Source organism: Euprymna scolopes, chromosome 6 (genome assembly GCF_053919585.1).
Source record: "Euprymna scolopes isolate OS-2025 chromosome 6, ASM5391958v1, whole genome shotgun sequence".
NCBI classification, from domain to species: Eukaryota; Metazoa; Mollusca; class Cephalopoda; order Sepiida; family Sepiolidae; genus Euprymna; species Euprymna scolopes.
Window position 1 is genome coordinate 49,518,921 of NC_136487.1, and position 24,572 is coordinate 49,543,492.

General features: G+C 34.6%; 1 protein-coding gene across 4 annotated transcripts in view; it reads left to right on the top strand.

The window, feature by feature from the left end:
* The window catches only part of LOC145277642 (uncharacterized), a 763,829-nt gene that overhangs the window by 673,315 nt on the left and 65,942 nt on the right, over nucleotides 1-24,572 (top strand). The window contains exon 3 of one of the 4 annotated variants that reach the window (XM_080129223.1): nucleotides 21,889-21,994. The exons of the other annotated variants lie outside the window; for them this stretch is intronic. The gene's annotated coding sequence lies outside the window, so the exon portion shown is untranslated. The remainder of the gene's footprint in view (nucleotides 1-21,888; nucleotides 21,995-24,572) is intronic. 4 annotated transcript variants of the gene reach the window in all.

The following is a 24,572-nucleotide window of genomic DNA, read 5'->3' on the forward strand; positions in this document are numbered from 1 at the left end:
ACTTCCGATATGACATTAAGAGAGGTAGGTCGCTGTTTCCAGACTCTTAAGCTAAGGTTAAAAAATGTTTTTATCTAACTTTTGAACCTAATTTGTGCTAATTACCGCTAACTGTTTTCTTATTACAGCTTTGACTTAAAAACTGGTAACTAAATTTTACCTATATTGTCTTGCTTTTTTTTTTTTTTTTTTTGTACTGAAATCTTTGTCAAATATGCTATTAACCAATATTGTATTGATGAAAGTTCATTATTGGATTTTAATAAGGTGAAACTCAAATGATTGAAACTGGAGATAGATAACGCCAAAAACACCCACCCAATTATATGGGAGGGGAGATTATCTTCAACCGCGTCCTGAATTGATAATTGAGCACCGGACTTAGTAGAAGTCCGGTGCTCAATTATCTTGCTTTATTTTAATTTATCTCGCTGCTTTAAAGGGCGGTAATACTTAGTGAACAGTAGTCTGAGATGTCGAGGATTTTTTTTGTCCCTATGTATATCCTTGTGGCCATGTCACTAGTAAGGGTGCTGGAGGTAAACGTTTCGACTGGGCTGACGTTATCCGCCTGACAGTCAGGGACCCGAACCTTGAATTAACCACTAAGGAGGCTGTCCTATCAGCAGGCGCAAAGTACTGGGACTACTGTATTGCCATTTGGTGAATGGAGTCTGGACCATGCAGTAGTCTCTGGTGGGTCCTGTCGATGCCATCCTATGGGTAATTGTAACGGCTTTACCTTTTCATGTGCTACAAAAATGAATTCCTGTCTTTTTCTCTCTTACTTTCCCTCTCTATCCTGCTCTAACCAAGTATGTCGACCTGTTCCACAAATCCCAAAACCTCAACATGAAACATCTCCAGAAAAAAACTCGAATAAACCTAGAACCACATCTTCTAACGTAGACCCCTACCACTATCATGTCTCCTTCTCCAACATCAGGGGGCTACGTTCCAACTTTCCAGTGGTTGAAACCCAATTACAGGAGACGAAACCGGATATATTCTTTCTAAGCGAAACTGGAATAGGGCGGACCACTTCCCTAGATGAGTTCATAATTAAGGGATACTCAAACTTAACATCTAAATCTGACCCCCAATATCGCCATGGGCATGGAATATGTGTCTACATTAAAGATGACTTCCAATGTGGCAGGGATATCTCTAGAGAAGATCCTAATTTACCTTATATCTGCTTCCGGGTTGCACTTGCTTACACCACTGCATTGATATTTACCCTCTATCGGCCCCACAACAGCGGAGTTACTATCTTTAAGAGTGTATCTGAGAAAATAGACCACATCCTGTCTGCACATCCCTCGGCTAACATCCACATCTGTGGTGACTTCAACATCCATAACTTGGAATGGCTGACCCACTCAAATAATACGGACGATTAGGGGAGGTACTGCCATGATCTTGCCATTGCTTATGACCTCACTCAGATAGTTCGCGAGCTCACCCGTGTGCCTGATACTACAGATCAATATGCAAGCCTCCTAGACCTTTTTCTCTCAACTTCCCCTGAGCTATGTTCATGTTTGTTCTTTCTCCTCTAGGATCCTCCGACCACTCCGTCGTATAAGTTAAGATAAAAATGAAATGTAATAAGCCCCAGACGTACCCCTACACCGTACTGGATACCGATACTCTATGGCTGACTAGGATAGCTTCCGTACATTTATATATGATCTAACTCTGCATTCCATGTTTAAAAAGGATGTGTCCTCTATAGTATCAGACCTGATCGAATGGTTAATTGTAGGCATACACCGATCCATACCATCTAAAAAAATTCCAATAAAAACCTACCAGCCAGCCATGGTTCTCCCCAGAATGTGCTGCTGCCATCGCGCACAGAAATCACTTTTTCCATAGCTACCAACGTAATAGATGCATTGAGATTAAAGCTACTTTCAGGAACGCCAGCAACCACTGTAAAAGAGTAATAAAAATGCAAGAGAGCTATATACCACGTCTGTTAAATCTAAAGTAGCTGATCAGCGGCTTGGTTCCCACCAGTTTCGGAAAATAACAAATAGGATCCTGAACAGAAGTGTGCGTTCTATCCCAATCATTATCAATAGACCAGAGGTCATCTCGTCAGCATTAGACAAGGCCAAACTATTTGCCAAGTACTTTGCAGCTAATTCTACCCTATGCGACGAAGGACATCAACTCCCCATGTTTCCTCCTATAACACAGAACACGCAAGGTAACATACAAATATCTGCGCATGAGGTCGCCAAGCTAATCAAGAAACTTGATTCCAGTAAAGCTACTGGCCCTGACGGCATCCCAATTATAGTGTTAAAAAAGCTTCAACTAGAACCTGCTCTCATACTTACGAAACTGTTTAAGCGGTGACTTAAGGAGAAGTGTTTTCTAACTCCCTGGAAAACATCATCAGTATGCCCTGTATTTAAGAACTCGGTTGATAAATTTTCTCCTTCTCATACAGACCAATAAGTCTTCTGTGTGTTATGAGTAAGTTGCTGGAATCCATATTAAATAGAGAAATAGTCAACCACCTGAGCAGAAATAACTTTCTTAGTGACACGCAATATGGTTTCCGTTCTGCAAGATCTACCGCATATGTGCTAACGGTTATATTTCATAGGATTAGTGAATTTCTTGACAAAGGCTTCCTTTCTAAGGCAATTGCTCTTGACATATCAAAGGCTTTTCGACAAGGTATGGCATAAAGGCCTACTTCACAAGATTTCCAGCTACGGTATAACTGGAAATGTTCTCTTTATCATTCAATCATTTCTCTCTGAGAGTAGTGGTTGATGGACAAAAATCAGAGGCCCAAAGTATTCATGCTAGAGTCCCTCAGGGGTCCATCCTGGGCTCAAATCTCTTCCTGCTCTACATCAATGATCTCCCTAAACACATACTTAAATCATTCGTTGACATATATGCTGATGACACGACTATCTACGGCAACACATCAAAGGCTGTAAATGACAAAGTTCTCTCTGATTCTCTCTCCTCTGATCCCGAGCGCGTGGTTCAGTGGGTGAAGACGTGGCTGGTTACCTTTAATGCATCTAAAACCAAACTCTTTACATCATCAACGCTCTGATCCCCATCTGGCATCAATTGAAATGGATGGATCTCGTCTAGGAGAAGCCCCATGTTTTGATAAGCTTCTGGTATTGACCTTCACTCCTGATCTGAAATGGAACACGTACATCAAGTCTGTTGCCAAGGTCGCTGGAAAGATGGTGGGATCCTTCTACCGCTCCAGAAGATATCTCACTACTGATGCAATTCTCTATCAATATAAAAGCCAAGTACGTCCAAGGATGGAATACTGCTGCCATATCTGGGCAGGAGCTGCTAAAAACAGCCTATCCTGCCTTGACAGAGTACAAAATAGACTTCGTGGCTTAGTGGGGGATGCCCTTTTCTCTTCCCTGCAACCTCTCTCCCACAGAAGAGACGTTGCAAGCCTATCTTTGTTTTATCTTTATTTCCATGGCCGGTGCTTGTCTGAACTCCAATCTCTGGTCCCCCCTCGCCGATCTTTTACGAATAAACACTCGTCTAGCTGAATCCACTGTCAAACACTTTCACCACTCTGTATCTATGCCTAAATTAAAACGTAGATTCCATGAACAAAGCTTCTCTCTTAGAACTGCACGCCTGTAGAATTGTCTTCCGTTTTCCTGCTTTCCAGATGACTATAATATGGTTGTCTTCAAGTCCAACGTAAACAAATTCCTGATGAACCGCCCCCTTAAGTAAATCTCCACACTAACGTACTGTACTTACAACAACCCTTTATCCCTGAGTGACTTCCGGGCCTTGATAAGTGGTGACCACCTTGTAAAAAAAAAGACAGTAAACAACCAAGTTCACTCCGATTCTCTCTCCTATGATCTTGAGCACGTAGTACAATGGGGAAAGGAGCGGCTGGTTACTTTAAATGCATATAAAACTAAGCTTCTCTCTACATCATCAACATTCTGATCGACATCTGGCATCAATTGAAATGAATGGCTCTCGTCTTGAGGAGGCCTCAAGTTTTGACAAGCTTCTAGGCTTGACCTTTCTTTACTCCTGATCTTAAATGGACCTCGTATATAAAATCTGTTGCCAAGCCCGCTGGAAAAATGGTGGGATCCTTCTATCGATCCAGAAGATATCTCACTGCTGATGCAATTCCCTTTCTCTATAAGAGCTACGTACGTCCAAGGATGGAATAATGTTGCCCCATCTGGGCAGGAGCAGCTAGAAAAGACCTTTTCTGTCTTGATAGAGTTCAAAATAGACTTCGTAGCCTCGTAGGAGATGTCCTTTTGTCCTCCTTACAACCTCTATCTCACAGAAGAGATTTTGCGAGTTTGTCTCTGCCGTATCGTTATTTTCATAGAAAGTGTTCGACTGAGCTTCAATCTATGGTCCCCTCTCGCCAAACTTTCACAAGAAAAACTCGTTTAGCTGAAAACACTATTAATAATCCCCCACTCTTTATCTGTGCCTAAACCTAAACGTAGATTCCATGAACAAAGCTTCTTTTTTTGAACTGCACGCCTGTAGAATTGTCTTCCGTTTTCCTGCTTTCCAGCTGACTACAATATGGTTGTCTTCAAGTCTAACGTAAACAAGTTCTTGATTAGCCGTTGCACTTGTGAACAAATTTACCGAATTTCAATTTACTAAAGATTACAATATTGTCCAATTTCTACTGTACACTTTTTAACCCTTATACTCGAGTGACATCTTGGCCTTGATAATTAATGATGCCACACACACACATATATATATATATATGTATATATATATGTAAGGAAGACATTTTTATAACATAAATAGGCTAGCCAAATTAATTAAGAATAGGAAATTAGATCTAATATCTGTAACATTTTAGTTCTTAAGATTAAGGGAGGTGGTGTTTTATCAACAGTGATGGGGAGTCATGATTGAATATACTGTTTTGCTTTTAAATCCCCGAAACAGTGTTTCATGGTAAACGACTGATGATCCCTAAATTTAACATCAGAACTATAGTAAATTCGAGAGAGCAATTGCAAGTGATGAAATGAATTACTAACTAAATTGTTTTCTAACGAATGATAAAAAATATAAAAATTAAATAAGATTTTTTATATAGTTTTAAAGGTTAAAAACTGTCATATATATATATATATATATATATATATATATATATATATATATATATATATATATATTCAGACTGTGAGAGATAATATAATTATTTCCACAGTAAACAACATCACAGATTACAAGAGCCATTCCGGTTTGTTGACTGTCATGGCTCTTGTGAGCTGCGATGTTGTTTGATTGTAGCAGTGTCTGAGGAATAGATATTTTGGAATATTTTAAGGAAATAATGTTTACGCTTGCCCAATTAGTTAAAAAAAAAAAGATTGTATGATACGCCTGTTTTAATATATTGTTGTGTTGATTATTGGGAAATCATAATATATATACAGTATATTATATATATATATATATATATATATATATATGTATATATATATATATATATATATATATATATATAGATACGCCTCATAATTCCTTGTGCTGAGAGCAGATGTTGAAATTTAATTTATATATATATATAAATATATATATACACGTGTATATATATGTGTGTGTGTATGTGTGTGTCTGTGTGTGTGTGTCTGTGTGTCTGTGTGTCTTGATTATAATTCCAAACCAGCTCTCAGCGCCAGAAATTATGAGATAAGCAAATAAGTTAGGCACGTATATATATTCGCCATTTTTCTGAATCGTTATAAATCACCGCACAGGAAATAAATTTATTGAACATCGACGTCGAGCGTATCATTATTTTCCGGTTCTCCTGTGATTATCCTACGAACGTGGCAATTCATAGCTGAAGACGAACAAAAGAATTTGCATCGAAAAGATTTGCCGATAACATGTATTCGTAAACCAATGTAGCTACTTTTTTTTTCTGATAATATACAAGTTTTTTTTTTCACTTTGTTTCCAAGCTATTTTCTCAGATTTCTATCTATTGGTTATGCAGAATGTATATTTTTACATGTTTAATGCTCCCTGAAGATTTATAGTATGAGCGCGCATAGACGTAATAGTAAAGCTTTCGACAAATCGCTTTTATTTATTTTTTTTTTTATTACATTTTCAACCGAAACAAGGCACGGTGCCACTTTGATGTAGGGGACTATTATCAGCGACCTAAGTTGCAGGGGTACTATGTAGGGAGTTTAACAGTAAGAAGTTTGTTCACATTACACTTGAACTTCTGCATGTCAGTACAGTTGCGGAAGCAGGAAACCGGAAGAGTATTCCGAAATCATCCAGTTCTGGCCAAGAAGAAATTAGAGTAAAAGGCTTTCTTACATCTAGGGATCTCAACTGTATAGGGGTGGGACTTTGCTGCTTGTCGGGTTTGTCGGTGGTATTTTCGTCGATGGAGTACAAGGGCATGTGTTTCGACAGAGCATCCACCATTAAAATACTTGTAAAACAGGCAGAGGGATGCAACATTTCGTTGGTGGGACAGGGGCTGAAATTTAGATGACTGTTCGGGACTTATTAAGTTGACGACTCTCTTTTGAACCCTCTCCAGGAGCGAGAGAGTAATAGCAGATGCACCAGCCCAAATGTGACAGCAGTACTCCATACACGGGCGAATGGTGGCTTTGTAGAGGTACAGGATACTTTCAGGCGTAAGTAATTTTCTAGCACGATAGAGAGAGCCCACTTTCTTTGCAGCAGCCTTAGCAATAATTTCAATGTATCTATTCCAACTCATGTTTTCTGTGAACGTTAAGCCAAGGAGCTTGAACGAAGTGTTCTCAGGTAAAGTATCTCTAGCCATAGCTATTAGTGGCTGGTAATGTTTCATGTAATTATTAAAAGAAACGGGCTTTGTCTTGGCAGCGTTGAATGTTGCCATCATTTTGACCCCATGTCACAACAGACTGATTGGCTACTTCCTAGCGATATAAGGAAAGGGTGCAACTTATTTCTTTTGAAATATTTAAATCACTTTTGCTACCTACTTTACAGTGATGTTTGTTTACCAAAGGGACATCAAGTACTCTATTGTTTTCTTTTTGGTGCGACGAAAAAAGGATTGATCCCATGTAACCTACGTGATTAGCCAACATTCTACATATTCTTCTCAAGAAAATATCATGCAAACATATATACCTTCATAACGTTTCTTTTGAATAATGCGCAAATTCTGTTATAACAACTTGCATACCTTATATAAATAGATAGTTTATTTTATATGTCAGTCAGATATTTTTCAATGAAATTAATACATAATGAAGTTTGTTTCATTCCAAAAACTATTTAACTAACTGCTTTTGGAACATGGCATATTATATTAATAATAAACAAGCAGATCTTGTGGAAATTCCACAGGGGACTCATTCATATATAATATATTGATGTTGGCATTCTTTTTTTTTTATTTCACCCGAAACAAGGCACATTGCTACTTTGTTGTAAGGGGCTACTATCAGGGACAACAACTACTGGGGTACTATGTTGGGATTTGAGCAGCAAGATGTCGGTTCACGTTACACTTGAACTTCTGCATGTCAGTACAGTTGGGGAAGCAGGGACCTTGAATGGAATTCCAGAGTCTAGCGGTTCTGCGAAAGAAACTACTGGAGTAGAAAGATCTTTTACATCTAGAGATCTCTACTGGGGGGATGAGATTTAGCTGCCGGTCGGGTTTGTCGATGGTGTCTATGTCGTGGGGGCACAAGTGTCTGCAGTTCGTCAGAGCATTTACCATTAAAATACTTGTAGAACAGGCAGAGGGATGCAACATTTCCTAGATGGGAAAAAGGTTGAAGCTTAGATGCCAGTTCAGGGCCTATCAGATTGGCGACTCTCTTTTGAAACTTGTCTAGGGGCGAGAGACTAGCAGCAGATGTACGAGCACAAATGTGACAGCAATACTCCATGCATGGGCGAATAGTGGCCTTATAGAGGTACAGAATACTTTCGGGTGTTAGTAGTTTTCTAGCACAGTAAAGAGAGCCTACCTTCTTCGCCTCGGCCCTGGCAATGCTTTCAATATAATTGTTCCAACTCATGTTTCCTGTGAACGTTAGGCCAAGCAGTTTGAAAGATTTACTCTCAGATAAAGAGTCACTGGCCATTGCTATTGGTGGCAGAGAAGGTTTCTTGTAATTATTGAGGGAAACCAGTTTAGGCTTGGCATCATTGAATGTGACCATCCATTTTTGTCCCCATTCCACTACAGATTGGAGATCATCCTCTAGTGTTTTTGCCATTTCTTTAGGTATGTGTTCATTTGCTTTCCTGACATGCCTGTTATAGAGTGTGGTGTCATCAGCATATATACCCATCTCACAGACAATTTTGTCGGGGAGGTCATTAATGAATATTAGGAACAATAGAGGTCCAAGGATAGACCCCTGAGGCACTCCCGCATTTATATCATGTTGTTTAGATGTACGACCGACGAGGACAACCTGGATTTTTCTCTTATCTAAGAAGGATTTAATTATGTTAAGTATTCTACCAGTGATACCGTATGATCTAATTTTCCCGAGGAGACCCTCATGCCATACCCTGTCAAAACCCTTAGATATATTTAGAACTACCGCTTTGCCCCCCCCCGCTTTGTCCAGTGAATGGTATATACGTTCCGAGATTACAGTGAGGATGTCTGCTGTGGAACGGGCTTGTCTAAATCCACATTGTATTTCAGTCTGAAGTTTAGCATCTGTAAGGTGATGGGCTATAGCATGCTTAATAATAGTCTCAAATATGTTTGTAAAAAGTGGGAGGAGGCTAATGGGGCGATAATTTGATGGGTCAGTTCTTTCGCCATAATTCTTGAATACTGGTACCACAAAAGCATTTTTCCAACAGCCCGGAAAGCAAGCTTCATTAAGGCATTTGTTGTAGAGTTTGGAGAGAACTGGAGCTACTTCGGCTGAGCATTTTGTTAATAGCACAGCTGGGATGAGATCGGTTGCACATGCTTTTGAAGTGTCAAAGTTTTTTATGATAGCATGCACCTGAGAAGGGGTGATTTTAAGATCGTCTAGCGTGGCGTTTGTCCGCAAAGGAAAGTCAGGTAGGGGGTGGTTGGAAGGGTCCAGTGTGGAGTTAGAGGTAAACCGAATGGCAAGCATATTCTGTAGATGTCCAGCGTAAATTGAGACGCTCTGATATTATTGCAGCCTTTTTTTTTTTAATGCGAAAGTATTTATCTAAGGTAGCGCGAACGCCCGACAAAACCTGGTCAATAAGTACTCTTATGATATTTTAATTCTTGCAAATTTCGTATATATATACATAATATATATATATTATTATTATTATTATTATTTTTATTATTATTATTATTATTATTATTATTATTATTATTATTATTATTATAGAGTTTATGTTCTATCGATTTTTATATATTATAAAGTTGCGATTTAAAAAAATGTTAAATATATATCCATATGAATTAAGTGCATAAGCTTGAATCAAAACCGAAATAAAAACTTATGAAAAAAAAATTATATATATATAACTTAAGTTCCTCCAGCCATAATCGGAAACGAAACCAAAACTTATGAAGAATTCTGGTAAAAATTATTTATGACAAGTAATAGGAGTACATAACAATTAAATGACCCGGATGTAAGCGTGACACAGAAAATAACACACACTCTATCATATTAATATATAGGTAAGAAAGCCACAACAAATAAAACAGACACCAAAATCAAAACCGGAACCTTAAAATCCCTCAGTCTGAGGTTCTAAGAACACTGCCAGACATATGAATTACCTTTGCGTGATTTGTTTTTTTTTAAATGAGGAAGGAACTCTCTCTCTCTCTCTCTAACACAGACACGAACACACACACAAAGTGACGTTTATAAAAAAGTAGAGATACGTATCATACACAATGTTAAACTACAGTTCACTATGAGAATAATGTGATTCGGTGAGGATAAAGACCCGTGTTTTAGAATGAGAACCAGTTTAAATCAAGGTATCTAATTATAGACGACCTCGTTGCAATTTTATGCACGGGTGCGAATTCATAATTATGCGTGGTTAAGATTATGCTAAATTGTTTTAATTCATATAATATATATATATATATATATATATATATATATATATATATATATATATATGAACGAAATGACCATAATATTGTCGGCGATTGGGTGACGTAAAGCGCTATTGCCTATAAATATGGACGCTCTCTAAAGGGCCCGATAAAAACCTATAGATATATGCACGGGTGCGAATTACTAATTATGTGTGGTTAAGATTATGCTAAATTGATTTAATTCATATATATATATATATATATATATATATATATATATATGTTTCAAAACACGTACACACATGCAGTGGAAACAGCTTCAAAATTATGCCAATCTTCCAAACAGACAATTATTTTTATTTACTTACACAGGAAAAAAAACTTCATCACCAAATTCACTCCTAAACTGAACAGAACCTAATACAATCACACAAAAACATGAAATGCAAGGTACACTCGCATGCACACCCATACACATACACATACACACACCCACACATAAATCAGAACCGACACATTAAAACACACACATGTGCGCGCATACAACCACACACAGACATAACACCCCTATCTCTAATACAACACACTGAACAATACCAACCCTACTAAACCTCGAAACCAACAACACTAGGACACACCTAGACCCATAGTATAATATCTGTCCCAACACCTCGCTCCCTACTCGGTCAAGGGAGGAGAACCCCCTCATGACTGAAACGACTATCTTCCCTTCTATCATCCCCCTCCCATACCTACCCCCAATGCCCCCCTCTGGGGAACAAATTCTTCCCCACGCTAGGAACACATCCTGGGTCTGGCCATACCCACATGGGAAGACAAATAAATAGAAACATTAAAAAAATCCCCTATTTTAAATACACCCCTCTTTCTAAACAAACATAATATAAGACTAAAACGAAAAATCACAATACTAAAATCCAAGAATCCAAAAAATAAATATCAAAATAGAATGAAAGCACCCCTACCCTTACTTCAGAAGAGCCAGTCCCCCCTCACCACACATACACATTAGTAACGACCTCGGACCACAGCCGCCTTCCTAAGAAAGCAAATAACCCCAAAATACTATAAAACAATATACACCTTCCCAAACCAATAAAAGCAAACACACACACGCACACACACGCGCACACACACACAAACACACACACACACACACATACACACACCCTACCCCACCCTAAAGGAAAAGAAAAACACATTAGCAGAAAGAGATAGCGACTGACTACAGCGAGGTCAAAATCTCCCTGGACAAACCAAATAAAAAAGCAATAAAAAAAGCAATAAAAATTCAGCATACCAATGTATAATAAACACTTACAAGCCTCCACCCCTTTGGAAAAACTTCAAACTAACTACGAAAATCGCCATTCTTACACATTTGAAAATAATTTCTGACGAGGACGCATCAGACCGTCTGAAACGTACGTAAACGATTTCAATGACTTAAAAACATTATTACAATGATCCAAACATAATTCCCAATGAAAAACCAAGACACGGAATAATAAAATAATGTTAAAAAATACACATTGTTGGTGACTACTCCCTTATTTAAATATAAATCTTTCTTTCGTTGGAATTTATTAACCCATTTTATATATATATATATATATATATATATATATATATATATATATATATATATATACAGAGAGAGAGAAAGAGAGAGATAGAGCGAGAGAAAGGTAGAGACGTTTGAGGCGATTATTTTAAGGCGTTATCTGTCCAGATATACGTATTTTCAATATATATGCTAAATAGCAACATTTGTGACTCCGTATAAACAGTTTGTTTTCTAAAAATGCATTTACTTTAATGACATGAGCCATATAATGAAAGTATTGAAAGTATTTTTTGATTTACTGAATTTTGTTTCAAATTTTCACTTGCATATATAAAGTCATAACTTTGTTTGTTTGTTTGTTTGCAATTACGTTAGTATATACGACAGATACACTGATTAACAATTAGTGAAAACGGACTAATGCATTTATTTCAGCATGATTTCTATATATATACTATTTATTTATTTATTTATTTATTCAAGAGATTATCTCATTAGCATATTCCATTAAGGAAAATCTGTTTTAATAATTTGCCGCTAATCTTTAATGGAAATTAGTAATCAAATAGTTTGAAGTGTTCTATTTAGAAATATTATATACGTTTGATTTATGTAATTTATTTTTAATTTTGTTTACATTTAATTTAATTTATTTGATTTACTTTTAATTATTAGTAAAACGATCATCAGATCGTTTAAAAACGGAAATATGTTTTAATTTAACCTATGAGTTATTTCCGGTTGAGCTATGAGATTATATTTATTTGTTTAAATTTTCTAAATACGACGGTGTTTTATGCTTCCAAAAACCAAACTATGGTCAACTTTCAGGAAAATTGTAACAATTTGTGATATTTGGTGCATCTTAAATAGTATATGACTAAACTCTCTGCTCTGCAATATGTGTTTCTACCTTGCAACGCCGGGTATGTGCAGCTGGTATATATATATATATATATATATATATATATATATATATATATATATATATATATATATATATATATATATATATATATATATTAGGAGGTATATTTGGAAAAAAAGAAAAATCAGGGAAAAAGTGCTCAATACATTTGTAGAGCGAAATATGTTTTTTTTATTATTATTTCAACCTCGGGGAGTTTTACTTAAATCTTTACAAGTTGTTTCGATAGACAGGACAATAAAATTATTATGCCGATCTCGTTAGATGACGAGATCGGCAGAATAATTCATATATATATATATATATATATATATATATATATATATATATATATATAAGGGCAAATAGTTAATAAAACACGTTAAAAACACTTTGAAAAAGAGTTAAAAACATTTAATTTGAAAAGGAAACACTAAATAAGTGGATATTCCTTAATCCGCGGAGTTTCGAAGAAATATTTCCTTCTCATCAGAGGGTAGGGATTAGCAAAATACGGGATCGGATTTTGCATGCAAAAGCATATAATGAAACTGCAAGTAAGTCAAAGATCTTGCTTGGTAACAAAAAGTGAAGCATAGGGAATAGGGTGAAGAAAAATGTGATTTCACGTGAATGGATAGTCTGGTGAAAGGTAAAGTATCCACTGACAGTAAAATTCAAATATACATATATATATATATATATATATATATATATATATATATATATATATATATATATATATATATATATATATATAAGATAGAGAGAGATTAAAAGAACGAAAAATAATTAAAGTATGTTCAGTATTGGAAGAATCAATGAAAAAAAATGTTCGTTTTTTTCTGTTTGTTTTTTTGTTTGTTTGTTTTTGTTTTTTGTTTTGTTTTGTTTTTTTGCTTCCCCTCTTCGTTATTATTCTTTTGCGTGTTTTGTTTCATATTTCATAATTCAATTCCGAATTACTTAATAATGAAAATTCATCATTCCCGATTACCCCCTCCAGCCTTTCCATAGTCCTATGACGTGACCTCATTTCCAGAAATAATAAACGAGATTTGACACGCGATCGATTGTCTTTGTCGGATTAAAAAGGGGCAAAAACATTGACGGACATGATCGGAGAACGAAGGGTCGTATTAGCATTGTACCGTTATGCCTCTTTAAGAATCCTACGATTTCTATTCCTTGCTTTCTTTTTGTCTAACTCATAAGGGAAATCGCTCCGCCCTCCCTGCGTGTAATCAATTGCAGGCCGTAGATCGATAACGGAAGCTTTTAATAGTATTGGAACTCGTTTAGTACGAAGATCCAACTCTCGCCATATATAGTATCCTTTGAATTGCTGATATTCACGGTTCTTTTTGTTTATCGATCAATGTAACTATGGGTCCGTTTTTGAGTAATGTTAGACATAAGAGATCATAGAGGAAAGTTTCTTAGTGCAGCTAATACTGTCAAACTACCTCTTAGTACAATGTACATACATTTATCTATCTATCTATCTCTACATGCGAACATTAGAAAGTTAAAGCAATAAAATCTATGCATACAATTAATATATATAGTGTTTTTAAGAGGCGTCGAAATTAAACTAAAATAACACAGGGGATTTTTTTTTATTCTGCAAATATGTGGTTCAAGCCAAAGATTAAATTTAGGCATTTATAATTAAAATAAAATTTCGAATGCATGGTCCAAGCTGATCGCGTATATATATATATATATATATATATATATATATATATATATATATATATATATATATATATATATATTATCTAAAGGTGTATTTTCACAACTAATTTAGTCTGTATTTCGGCAAGAGCGAGTCGAATGTTGAGTTCCAAGTGTCTTGTTTATCAGCGGAGACATGCGACTTTACATATCCCCAACGAAATCTAATTAGTTTAAACTGCGGTCATTAATATACAAGTCCAGTCATCATTACCATGAAATTTGAAATCCCTTCTTATCTATTCGAGCGAAATCAAAAATAGGAACCATTAGTTTTGGAACACCACTCGTAGTATGAAATATGCGAACATATTTTTTTTTAAGTTTTTCTTAAGGAATTCTCAATACAGTCGCTATCTAGAATGGTTTTCCATTCTTTTTTTTTTTAACTTTTTTAAGCTAAGCAATGAGCAGGCTATGTAGAATTAATACACATATTGAAAAGTGTCCCAATTGCCCACCAGGTGCAATTGATTAACGTTTACAATTTGCTCACCTTTTACAACATTTATTGTGAAGTTATCAAGTGGAAATGTCAGTCGCTTTGTTGAAGGTTACGTAAATAATGATAACAATCTATATAAAAAAGAAACGGGTACAAGATTTGAATTATCAAACTCGCCAAGGTAAAACATTAGAAATCGATTGAAAAGGACAAACTTTTGAGGATCGATAATTTATTATTATTTGTTATTTGGTCCATTGTTTTCTTGGTTGTTATTCTCACAACATATAGACTAATCTGACCTTAGTAGTTCAGGTACAGCTTGTGGAATGGATAGCGTTATGTCAAACTAGCTGGAAGGTGTGCCCGGCATAGCCCGGTTGTAAACTACGCTTGAATATGATTTTTTTTTTAAATTTTATCCAGATTCGTATATAATATAGTTAATTCTCTATCTATTATTTAATAAGATATTGTAACCAACATATCGTCGTAATTTCAAAAGAAAAAAAAACTAATTGCGACTTGGTTGCTATTAGCCAGAATCGAAACTGAAAGCAAAATCTGAAAGTAAACAATGGAGACAGAGAGACAAACAGACATAGTGAGTTTTATAAATGACTAGCGGGTGTACCCAGCGTTGCTCAAGTGTGGTGAGGTTGGGGGAGAATAAAAAAGATGGAAAATAAAGAATAAGCGAACGTAATAACCCTGGTTAAATATTATAACAAAAAACAGCGAACGTGATGCAAAATAAATAATAAGCGAACGATGTTAAAACTTCTTTTTAAAAAATCGGAAAAACAAAAACAAAAAGCAGCAAACGTGATAAAAAATATTTCTAAAAAACGAACAAAAAATGGGATAAATAACCATTAAAGCTTTAAAAATCGAAAAATCAATATATTTCAGATCTCGGCTCGACCCTGCAATCTTAAGATAACGATGCTACTAATCCACCGACTGGTCTGTGTTCGGGAAAGCCAACTGATGTCGATATTTGTTTAAATATTTAAACTAATTCAAGAAAGAACTTTTTGCGGATGCGTGTATAGCTGAATTGTCATGAAGGAACGATTTTTAGCTACTCCTCTCTGTACAAAAGTGCCCAGTTGAGGGTGAAGGGATTAAAGGTTTTTCAGTTCTTCGATATTTTTCGTCCGAATTAAAACGAGACCGATTTTGTGAAAATTCGTCGCCTCTGTCGAAAGTTTTAGGCAGACATACAAACATACATACATTTAAACAGACAGTTGAGATTTATATTATAGATGATGCCAATGAATGAATATGCCGTATTGCCACTTTCAGTGTATTTAGTATTAATGTTTTACTCTAATTTACGTGATTTAAATATTTTAAAACATGTCTTTTATATTTTGATATTCTTATTAGCATACTTTTACTTTTTAAAAAATAGTTGACACTTTGTTTAAAAACTATGCCTTTTCAATCGTAAACTGCTTCAACTATTTCCGGGATGATAAACATAGAGGTATATAGATGTTTTTACAACCAACTTATAAGTGTAACGTGGCTCGAATTGTGTTCGTTACACTTCAAGCCTCTCTAGAAACCCCCCCCACGTTCTCCGGTATCGTCACAAAGTAAAAACAAACACAATTAAATAAATCCGACTCGGCTTTTTTTTCTGTGTTAGCAAAATGCATTTATTACAATAACTTTCGAAACAATGCCTGTTTCTTGTTTTTTTTTTTATTTGTTGTTTTTTTTTACTGTATATTTCATACTCCATGAGGTTAATAAAATCACACCGTCTCGACACTAGCTTAACACTCTCTTGCCGCCACACGCCTATCTCGATGTTTGCCATACGCAGGCTATAAACAGCCATTTCTCGTTTTTGACTTTACACTTTCATCTTTTCCGGTGCGCACTTTGCTTCTCTAGAAGAAGTCCTTTTTTTTTTCTTTTTTTATGCGATACAAGTCCGCGCACACTTGTTAATTTGCATAGTGCTCAAACGCCTGCTGCTGTTGTTGCTATCTTTACCTTCGCCAGCTATCTGGCCTTCGTCTGCTGCTGATATTTTCACGCACGCTCATGCGCGCTCGGTTACACAAGGAGAAAATAAAGTTTGAAAAAATAGAGACAGACATAGTGAATTTTATAAATAAGACCTGGGAATCTATACAAAATATTGAATTGATTACTTGATTTGATATACGGAATAAAATGTTCTGATTCCCTCAGCCTAATTCTAAAAGCAAATTATATTAATTATTTTGGCACAGATTTCGCTATTCGGGTATAAGTATAACTAGTAATAAGTAATAAATAAGAAGAAGAAGAAGAAGAAGAAGAAGAAGAATAAACTATCAGTTCTATAAATAATGCAACAAGAAATTCCGAAAAAAAAAGTGTGTGATAAGGTATTTGAATATAAATATATTAAAGCTGAAATGGAAAAGTATTTAAATTAATACAAAGGGAGCAAAAATGTGTAAATAAGATTCTTGGTGAAGCCATTTTTGAAATGCAATGTTAGTATATCCTGTTAGTATACATGGGTTATTAATAACGCATTTTTATAAAAGAGTTCGTTAATGGCATTTTATATTTGTACGTGCATTATGACCTTAAATATACATTATAAAATTAGATCATACAATCAGTATTGACTGGTGAATAATTCAAAATTTATTAATTTTCAAATGAATCGTTCGAAAATCAAACTAGATCGCCCTATTCATTAAAGCTATAATTTTAAATAAGCACATTAAACATGCATTCGTATGTTGATTTGAAGAATAGCAGGCTGGCAAGTATTTTACAGTAAGAATACAGAATATTATAGGACTAAAAAAAGGATTTTAATTGAGTCAAGTACGTCCAAGCATCAAGTATTCTTGCCAGATTTGGGCATGAGACATTCGGGACAACCTATCATACCTTTACGTAAAAAACCGACTTCGTAATCTAGTAGGTGATGCTCTTTTCTCTATCATGGACCTCTTTCCAGTGGAGGAGACGTTTCGAGCTTGTCTCGGCTCTATCGTTATTTTCATGGAAAGTGCTTGTCAGAGCTCTAATCTATGACTCCCTTTGTTAATATTTCATAAAAATCACTCGTCTAGTAAAAGCCACTATAAAAGATCTCCTCTCATCTCTATTAATGCCCAAACATAAACGTGGATTCCACGAATAAAGCGAATTTCGTAGAACTTCCCGCCTGTGGAACTCTCTTCGACTGGTCTGCTTTCCAGCTTACAATATTGTCGTCTTCAAGTCCAATGTAAACAAGTTCTTATTGAACCGTCTTCTTAAATAATCTAATCATAAAACATTTCCAATACTAACGATTAATACGCTATTGTCCCAATAACTGCCGTAAAAACAATAACACTTATCATCGAGTGAACTTTCTTGATATGTGGTGAACTACTTGTAGGAAATAAATAAATTAAGAGAATAATCGTTTTATTTATTTAAAGCGTATTTAATTGACGATGACGATTATTTTTATGAACGATTAAAGTACTTTTAGTAGTACTGAACCCGAGAAATATGTATTATTTCAACAAGAATATTATTATTTAGAGTTTATTATGCAGACAAGCGTAGAAATCGTCGTGGAATGTCCACGAGTTCCTCTATACTAAGAGTTATGCTTTTTTTGTCGACAGCGCTTATTTTACACCGTGCAACCAAATCAAAAGATTCAGCGGTAGATCACTAACACCGATCGATGAAGAAAGCAAAGTTGAATTTTTGCAACTGTTCCATTAGTTTTCTTTTTATAACGGAATATCCTTCTCTTCAAGCTGTTCATTAGCGATGCATATGGCTACAGGCGATAAAGAAAGAAATCCTAAATTAGATAACCCAGTATTTCTTGTTACATTATGGGAAACGATCAAACTAATTTGAGCAAACCTTGTCATTTCAAAAGAATAAATAGATCACAAATCTTATTTATTTTATTTTGTTGATTTTCGACAACTAATTTAATTACAACGACCGCACACAAGTGAAAACTATACTAAATAATTCTATCTAACCTTACAAAGAATGTTATTACACAATATTCTACAATGCTTGTCTTTATAAACGATACTTATATAAATGGAATCAACAACAAATCGAAACATGTAACAACTTTGTATTCCAACCGATTTCTGTAGAGACTACTGTGAAGATTGCTGCCATATGAGACTTTTTTCAATAGCTTTAATCTATTAATAGCGCGCCACGCGGGAGACTATTATGAGTTTACTTGGGTTTACTGAACGTTTTCCCATAGTCTTTAGTCGGGGAAGTAACTTTGGCCTTTTCTAAGTCAGCCAAACTAGCAGGACACCTGATGAACGTTTCTGGTGTTTCGAAAATAGGACTTTTAGAATTAGTAGTTGAAATAGTCTTTCATGAAATTTTACATGGCTGTGTTTACGCAGAATACGGATCGTGCTTCAATAATAACGTTACTATCAAGAAACATATTTTTAACATTGGAGTGGGTATTTTAAACTATTCTGAAACTTTCCTCTAATCATTCAATGAAAACAAAGATACCGAAAAAAATTGGATTTCACTGGAAAATGTTATCTAAAAATTACCACGAACCCTATTCAGCATAAGTACGTGAAATTCAATCATATTTTGTCAAATGCTGAAGTAAATCTTTATTGAATGTGAAAATAAACCCGTTCTAATGTGAATGGACAATGTAGATTTGATTATAATTTAGAGCCTCATTTCGACAAGTTTGTCTGATACAGTTGAGATATCACACTATAGTATTTGCTTCGTTTTTATTATCAGCTGAAAATAAATAATTTAATATAAGAAAAGTGCAATTCTTTAATAGTATTTAATTTGTACTTGAATTTATAACATTTATAATCGATCCGAAATATAACCGTTTTTGTTATATCCATCATGCCCAAGAACCACAGGGATTAAGAGTTTATGAGACGGACATTATTGCCAGCCGAAAGGTGATGAACACTATGGGAGTGCAGATTTTACCAATGCAGGGTGACCCCCCAAAAAACAGGCCCCAACTCTAATTAGGCCCCGTTTCTTAGTGTTTTGTCCGAATGAAATGAAACTTTGGTCATAACTAGTTTATTATATTCAAAACATCACATCAAAACACAAGGGCCTTTGGCCTTTTTTTCTGCGTTGACTGTAAAATGCTCAGAAAAACAGTTGAATGTCCTGTTTTTTTTTTGGGGGGGGAGTCACACTGTAATCTAATACTAAAATTGGCCAATGGCATCATACTAAAATTGACTAGTAGTATAATATTAATAATGACCAATGATATAATACTAAAATTAACCCATGGTATAATGCAAATATTAACCAATGGTATATAGCTGAAATTGAAAAGTGGTATAGTACTAATATTGACTAATAATATAATACCAAAATTGACCAATGGTATCATGCTAAACTTGACCAATGGTGTCATACTACTATTGACCAATACTATAATACTAAAAGTGGCCCATAGTATAATGCTTATATTGACCATTGATATATTGCAAAATTGAAAAAGTGTATAATACTAAAATTGACTAATGATATAAACAGTGGTTTATTATTCATAGGAAGATCATGACAAGAATTAGTTTATCTTGGATTTGAAGATTACCAGGTTTTAATTAGTTAGGAAACAATTAATGAACAAAACTTCTTTCCTATGGCTTCTCGCCTTTGAAAATGTTCCGTTGGCCAGCTTTCCGGCTGACAACATGGTCGTCTTTAAGTCCAATGTAAATAAGTTTTTGTTCAGTAACAATTAAATAATAAAATTAAACCCAAGTTTCATCAGATACGAATACTATGCTATTGTCGTAGTGACCACAGACCTCTTTTTAACACTCATCCTCGAATGTTCTCCGCGCCTTGATAAATAGTGACTACCCCATAAAAAACAATTCCTAAATAATATTTGAAGGCATTAAAAAGTTACTTTCATGGAAATTCAGCTTTACGCAAGACTAAATGAAAATACATGGGGCAGCCTTTTTTTTTTCTTTTTGTTATGAATAGATATTATTGCTGTTTTTATATACATGAATTTTTTAAGTCTTATTCTATAACCATTTTACGTAAAAAATCCTTAGAGGCAAAAGAAACTATCTTTTCAATATCTTAAATAACACATTTCTATCTTTGCATCAAAGGAAAAAGGAATAATAAGAGAAAGGGATAAACATCAAATATTCGTGTACAGATTTATTTTTTTAATATAATATATTTATTCCTCGGTGAAATGTTTTTATTTTTTAATGCAACTAAAATTTAAAATCCGCAAACTGAAAGAATTATGATGCATAGGAAACTACCGGAATATTGATAATCATACGAATTATTCCGAAAAATATATCAAAAGAACAGCGGTAGTTAGAATCAAAGGTGTAACGTTATACACGTTTACTCACGTAGACCATACACGCCACAGCAGAACATCGGGAAGAACATAAAACAAGTAACAACAACTCAGGATTCTTTCCCGAATAAACCGTGAACGTATTTCTTCTCTCTGATTGCTGTCCTCCTTTTCGAATGTGCCCTCGAGCGTGTTCTCGAACGTGCTCCTGAGCGTGCACTCGAACGTGATTCTTAGTCTGTACACTCGCTCTTTTTATAGCCTTTTCCTTCGCACACGGCTCGGCATTTGCATACGCGTGTCCGCGCTCTTTTACAAAGGGGGGAACTGCAACATGCAAATAATACCACTGATTACAACAGCTGAAACATTGTGGAAAGCCGTTCGAATGCCGAAATCACCGACAATTACGTCTGATGAAACTCGTTGTGGGTACATAATGATAATCTATCATAATAAAGATTCTGCATCTGTCTGTCTGAATTCTGAAACTTTATTTCAAGCTGGGGATGGGCCATTCTACCGGATCTCAAAGATTCATCTGCTATCTCATATACTCCAATATGGATATATATTTAAAAGATTCTTACCGCCCTTTTAAATGGAAATGTTTGAATGTCTCTTGCACCTGGTTCGTCGACTTTGAAAGTCTTGTTCATGAGTTTAGTTTATCTTATAATTACTCGAATCATAGAAACCTTCTGAAGATTCCAGTTCCTTTTCATGCCATACATAAAACCTTGGTATTTCGTTATCTTTTCTGTTTCAGTTCAGTTTAACCAAACATCATTGGAGAGACCAACTTCTACTAAGGTTGTTTCTTTCTCCTTCTGCTGCCATATCACTATGCAATATTTAATAGCCGCATTTTCAAGGTACGTTTTACTATAATCATAATGTTTTATATATTTAAACCCTTGTGTTATATTTACGATCAAATCGTTTGCTGGTCAATAAGTGTTTCTGTAAAAAGGTCACTGGTATTTCATTACATCACACCTGGTGCATAGTCGTCTGACATTATCATAAAAACCAATGCGCATTTATTCTTGATTTATTAAAATCGCTTCAGACAAAGCATAAAACTACTTTATTTAAAGAGCTAAAGAATACCAGTCAGGGTCAAAAACATCATATCATAAATGTTATAGAAATAAATACCAACGTAGAAAATAACTTTTCTTTCCGCCTTTTACCAAAAACAGGCCTAATGGACTTTGAGAAATAAATCATAAAATAAGGAAAGCTATCGTTTCAAGGCTGCCGAAAGTTAACTGTCTTTGTATATGTATATGAATATATAAATAAATATGTATCTATACCGTCACGTAAAAGTAAGCGAATATAGAAAAGGTTTCCAAATGAAACCGTTTCTTATATTAAAGGGATTACAGGAAGTAAATATCAAGTTATATACCACCAGCTTGTCGTTTTAAATGAACTCGGAAAGGGAATATATTACTCTATTAGCATAACAAAACATTTTCTTAATCTCCCCTTTCTTTTTAGGTGTTTCTCCCTGATTACATGGAAAATCGAAATGCGACATTTTGAATTTCAATTAAAACCAAATGTATCTTCTTTTTTATTATTCAATCTTCACCACAAACAAGGCACAGTGCCACTTTAAAGTAGGGGGCTACTATCGGGGACAATTTGCGGGACATTATGAAGGGAGATGAGTAGAACGATGTTTGTTCACATTAGACTTGAACTTCTGCGTATCAGTACAGTTGGGAAAGCAGTATCCCGGAAGGGGGTTCCAAAGACTTGCAGTTCTGAGGAAGAAACTATTGGAGTAAAAGGCTTTCTTACACATAGGAATGCCGAAACTAGTAAAATCACAAAAAATCACACAAATCACAAAAAACGATAAAGCAAAAAATTAATTATTAATGAAAGTATTTTTCGAAGTCATTTCCAAGTGTTCCTTTTACATAATAAACACAAGAGTTCGCATGATAGCAAAGAGGGTAATTAATATCTGAAAACTTTGAGAACAGACCAGTCCCAGAATGATGTTGAAGTGGTCTTGAATACATTGAATCAACTGGATTTTTTATCTAATAAATTCGGACCACTTTTTTTTTTTTTTTACTTTTGTTGAAAAACTTTACCAGGTTACGAATTAAAAAACCCGGAACAATTCGAATTCAACTGTTATCTCATATATATATATATATATATATATATATATATATATATATATATATATATATATATATATATATATACTAGCATGGGTGCCCAGCGTTGTCCGGGTGTGAGATGTATGTATAACGGTCAAAATTTTTTAACTTTGACCCCTATTATGACCCCTTAACATTCATTGTTTAGGGCTCAAATTAAGTTAAGTTGGATCCATGTCAAAGGTACCTATATCTAAAATTTCAAGTGTTTACACCCAAAATTGGCGGAGGAGTTTGGTAGAGTTCTCAAAGGTCAAATCGTTGAACTTTGACCCCTTTAACAGCCAAATGTATGGCCGACAACCGATCACATATATTTTTCCAAATCTCAGTACCCTGTATATCAAGTTTCAAGTCTGTAAGACTAAATATTGAGAGAGTTATTGCGTAGGGAAATGTACACACAGAGACACACAGAGAGATAGATAGATAGATAGATAGATAGATAGATAGATAGATAGATTAAACAAAAAATATATACGTATACATAAATATATATGGAAACAATATTGTGTCCTGTAAACATTTTACGCAGATATTATGCAAGTATAATCATGTAGAATATCTGCATGAATATAAATGACACGTAATAGTTAACTCTAGATGATCATCCCATCAGAAAACCGAAAAAACTAATAGGGAATTAATTAAAATGAATGTTCAAAAGAATATGCAAATTAGCTAGATCTTTTGCAGATGAATTCAATTCCATGACCCATATATAAAAAAATTGTATTTTCTTTTTAAATAAATAGAAAAGAGGGTTTTTAATATGAATATCAATACATATAAAAGAAACACGAATTTATAGGAGTATATATATATATATATATATATATATATATATATATATATATAACTACTTCATTTACTCACATGAATTTAATATACGAAAGTATAGAATTATGCGTAAACTTTAAGTATTTACTTAAAAAGTGCTCAATACGTAGGTAGAGCTAGTTAGTAATTTATAATTCGCCATATATATTTTATATATATATATATATATATATATATTGCGTTCACTTTATATAATCCTGTTTATTCGATGTTATTTTTATATAAAACAACCCAAAAGAAGAAAATCACAAAATATGCAATATTTTATATTCATTTTGTTATTTATTACATGTTTTGATTTTAATAAACTCCGCGTTATTAACATTCCAAACTATGAGTTACTTCACTTGTGTTTACGTCACATGCCGCAAATAAATATGGCGTAATCCTTTCGTTACACTATGAAAATAATGTTTATGTAATA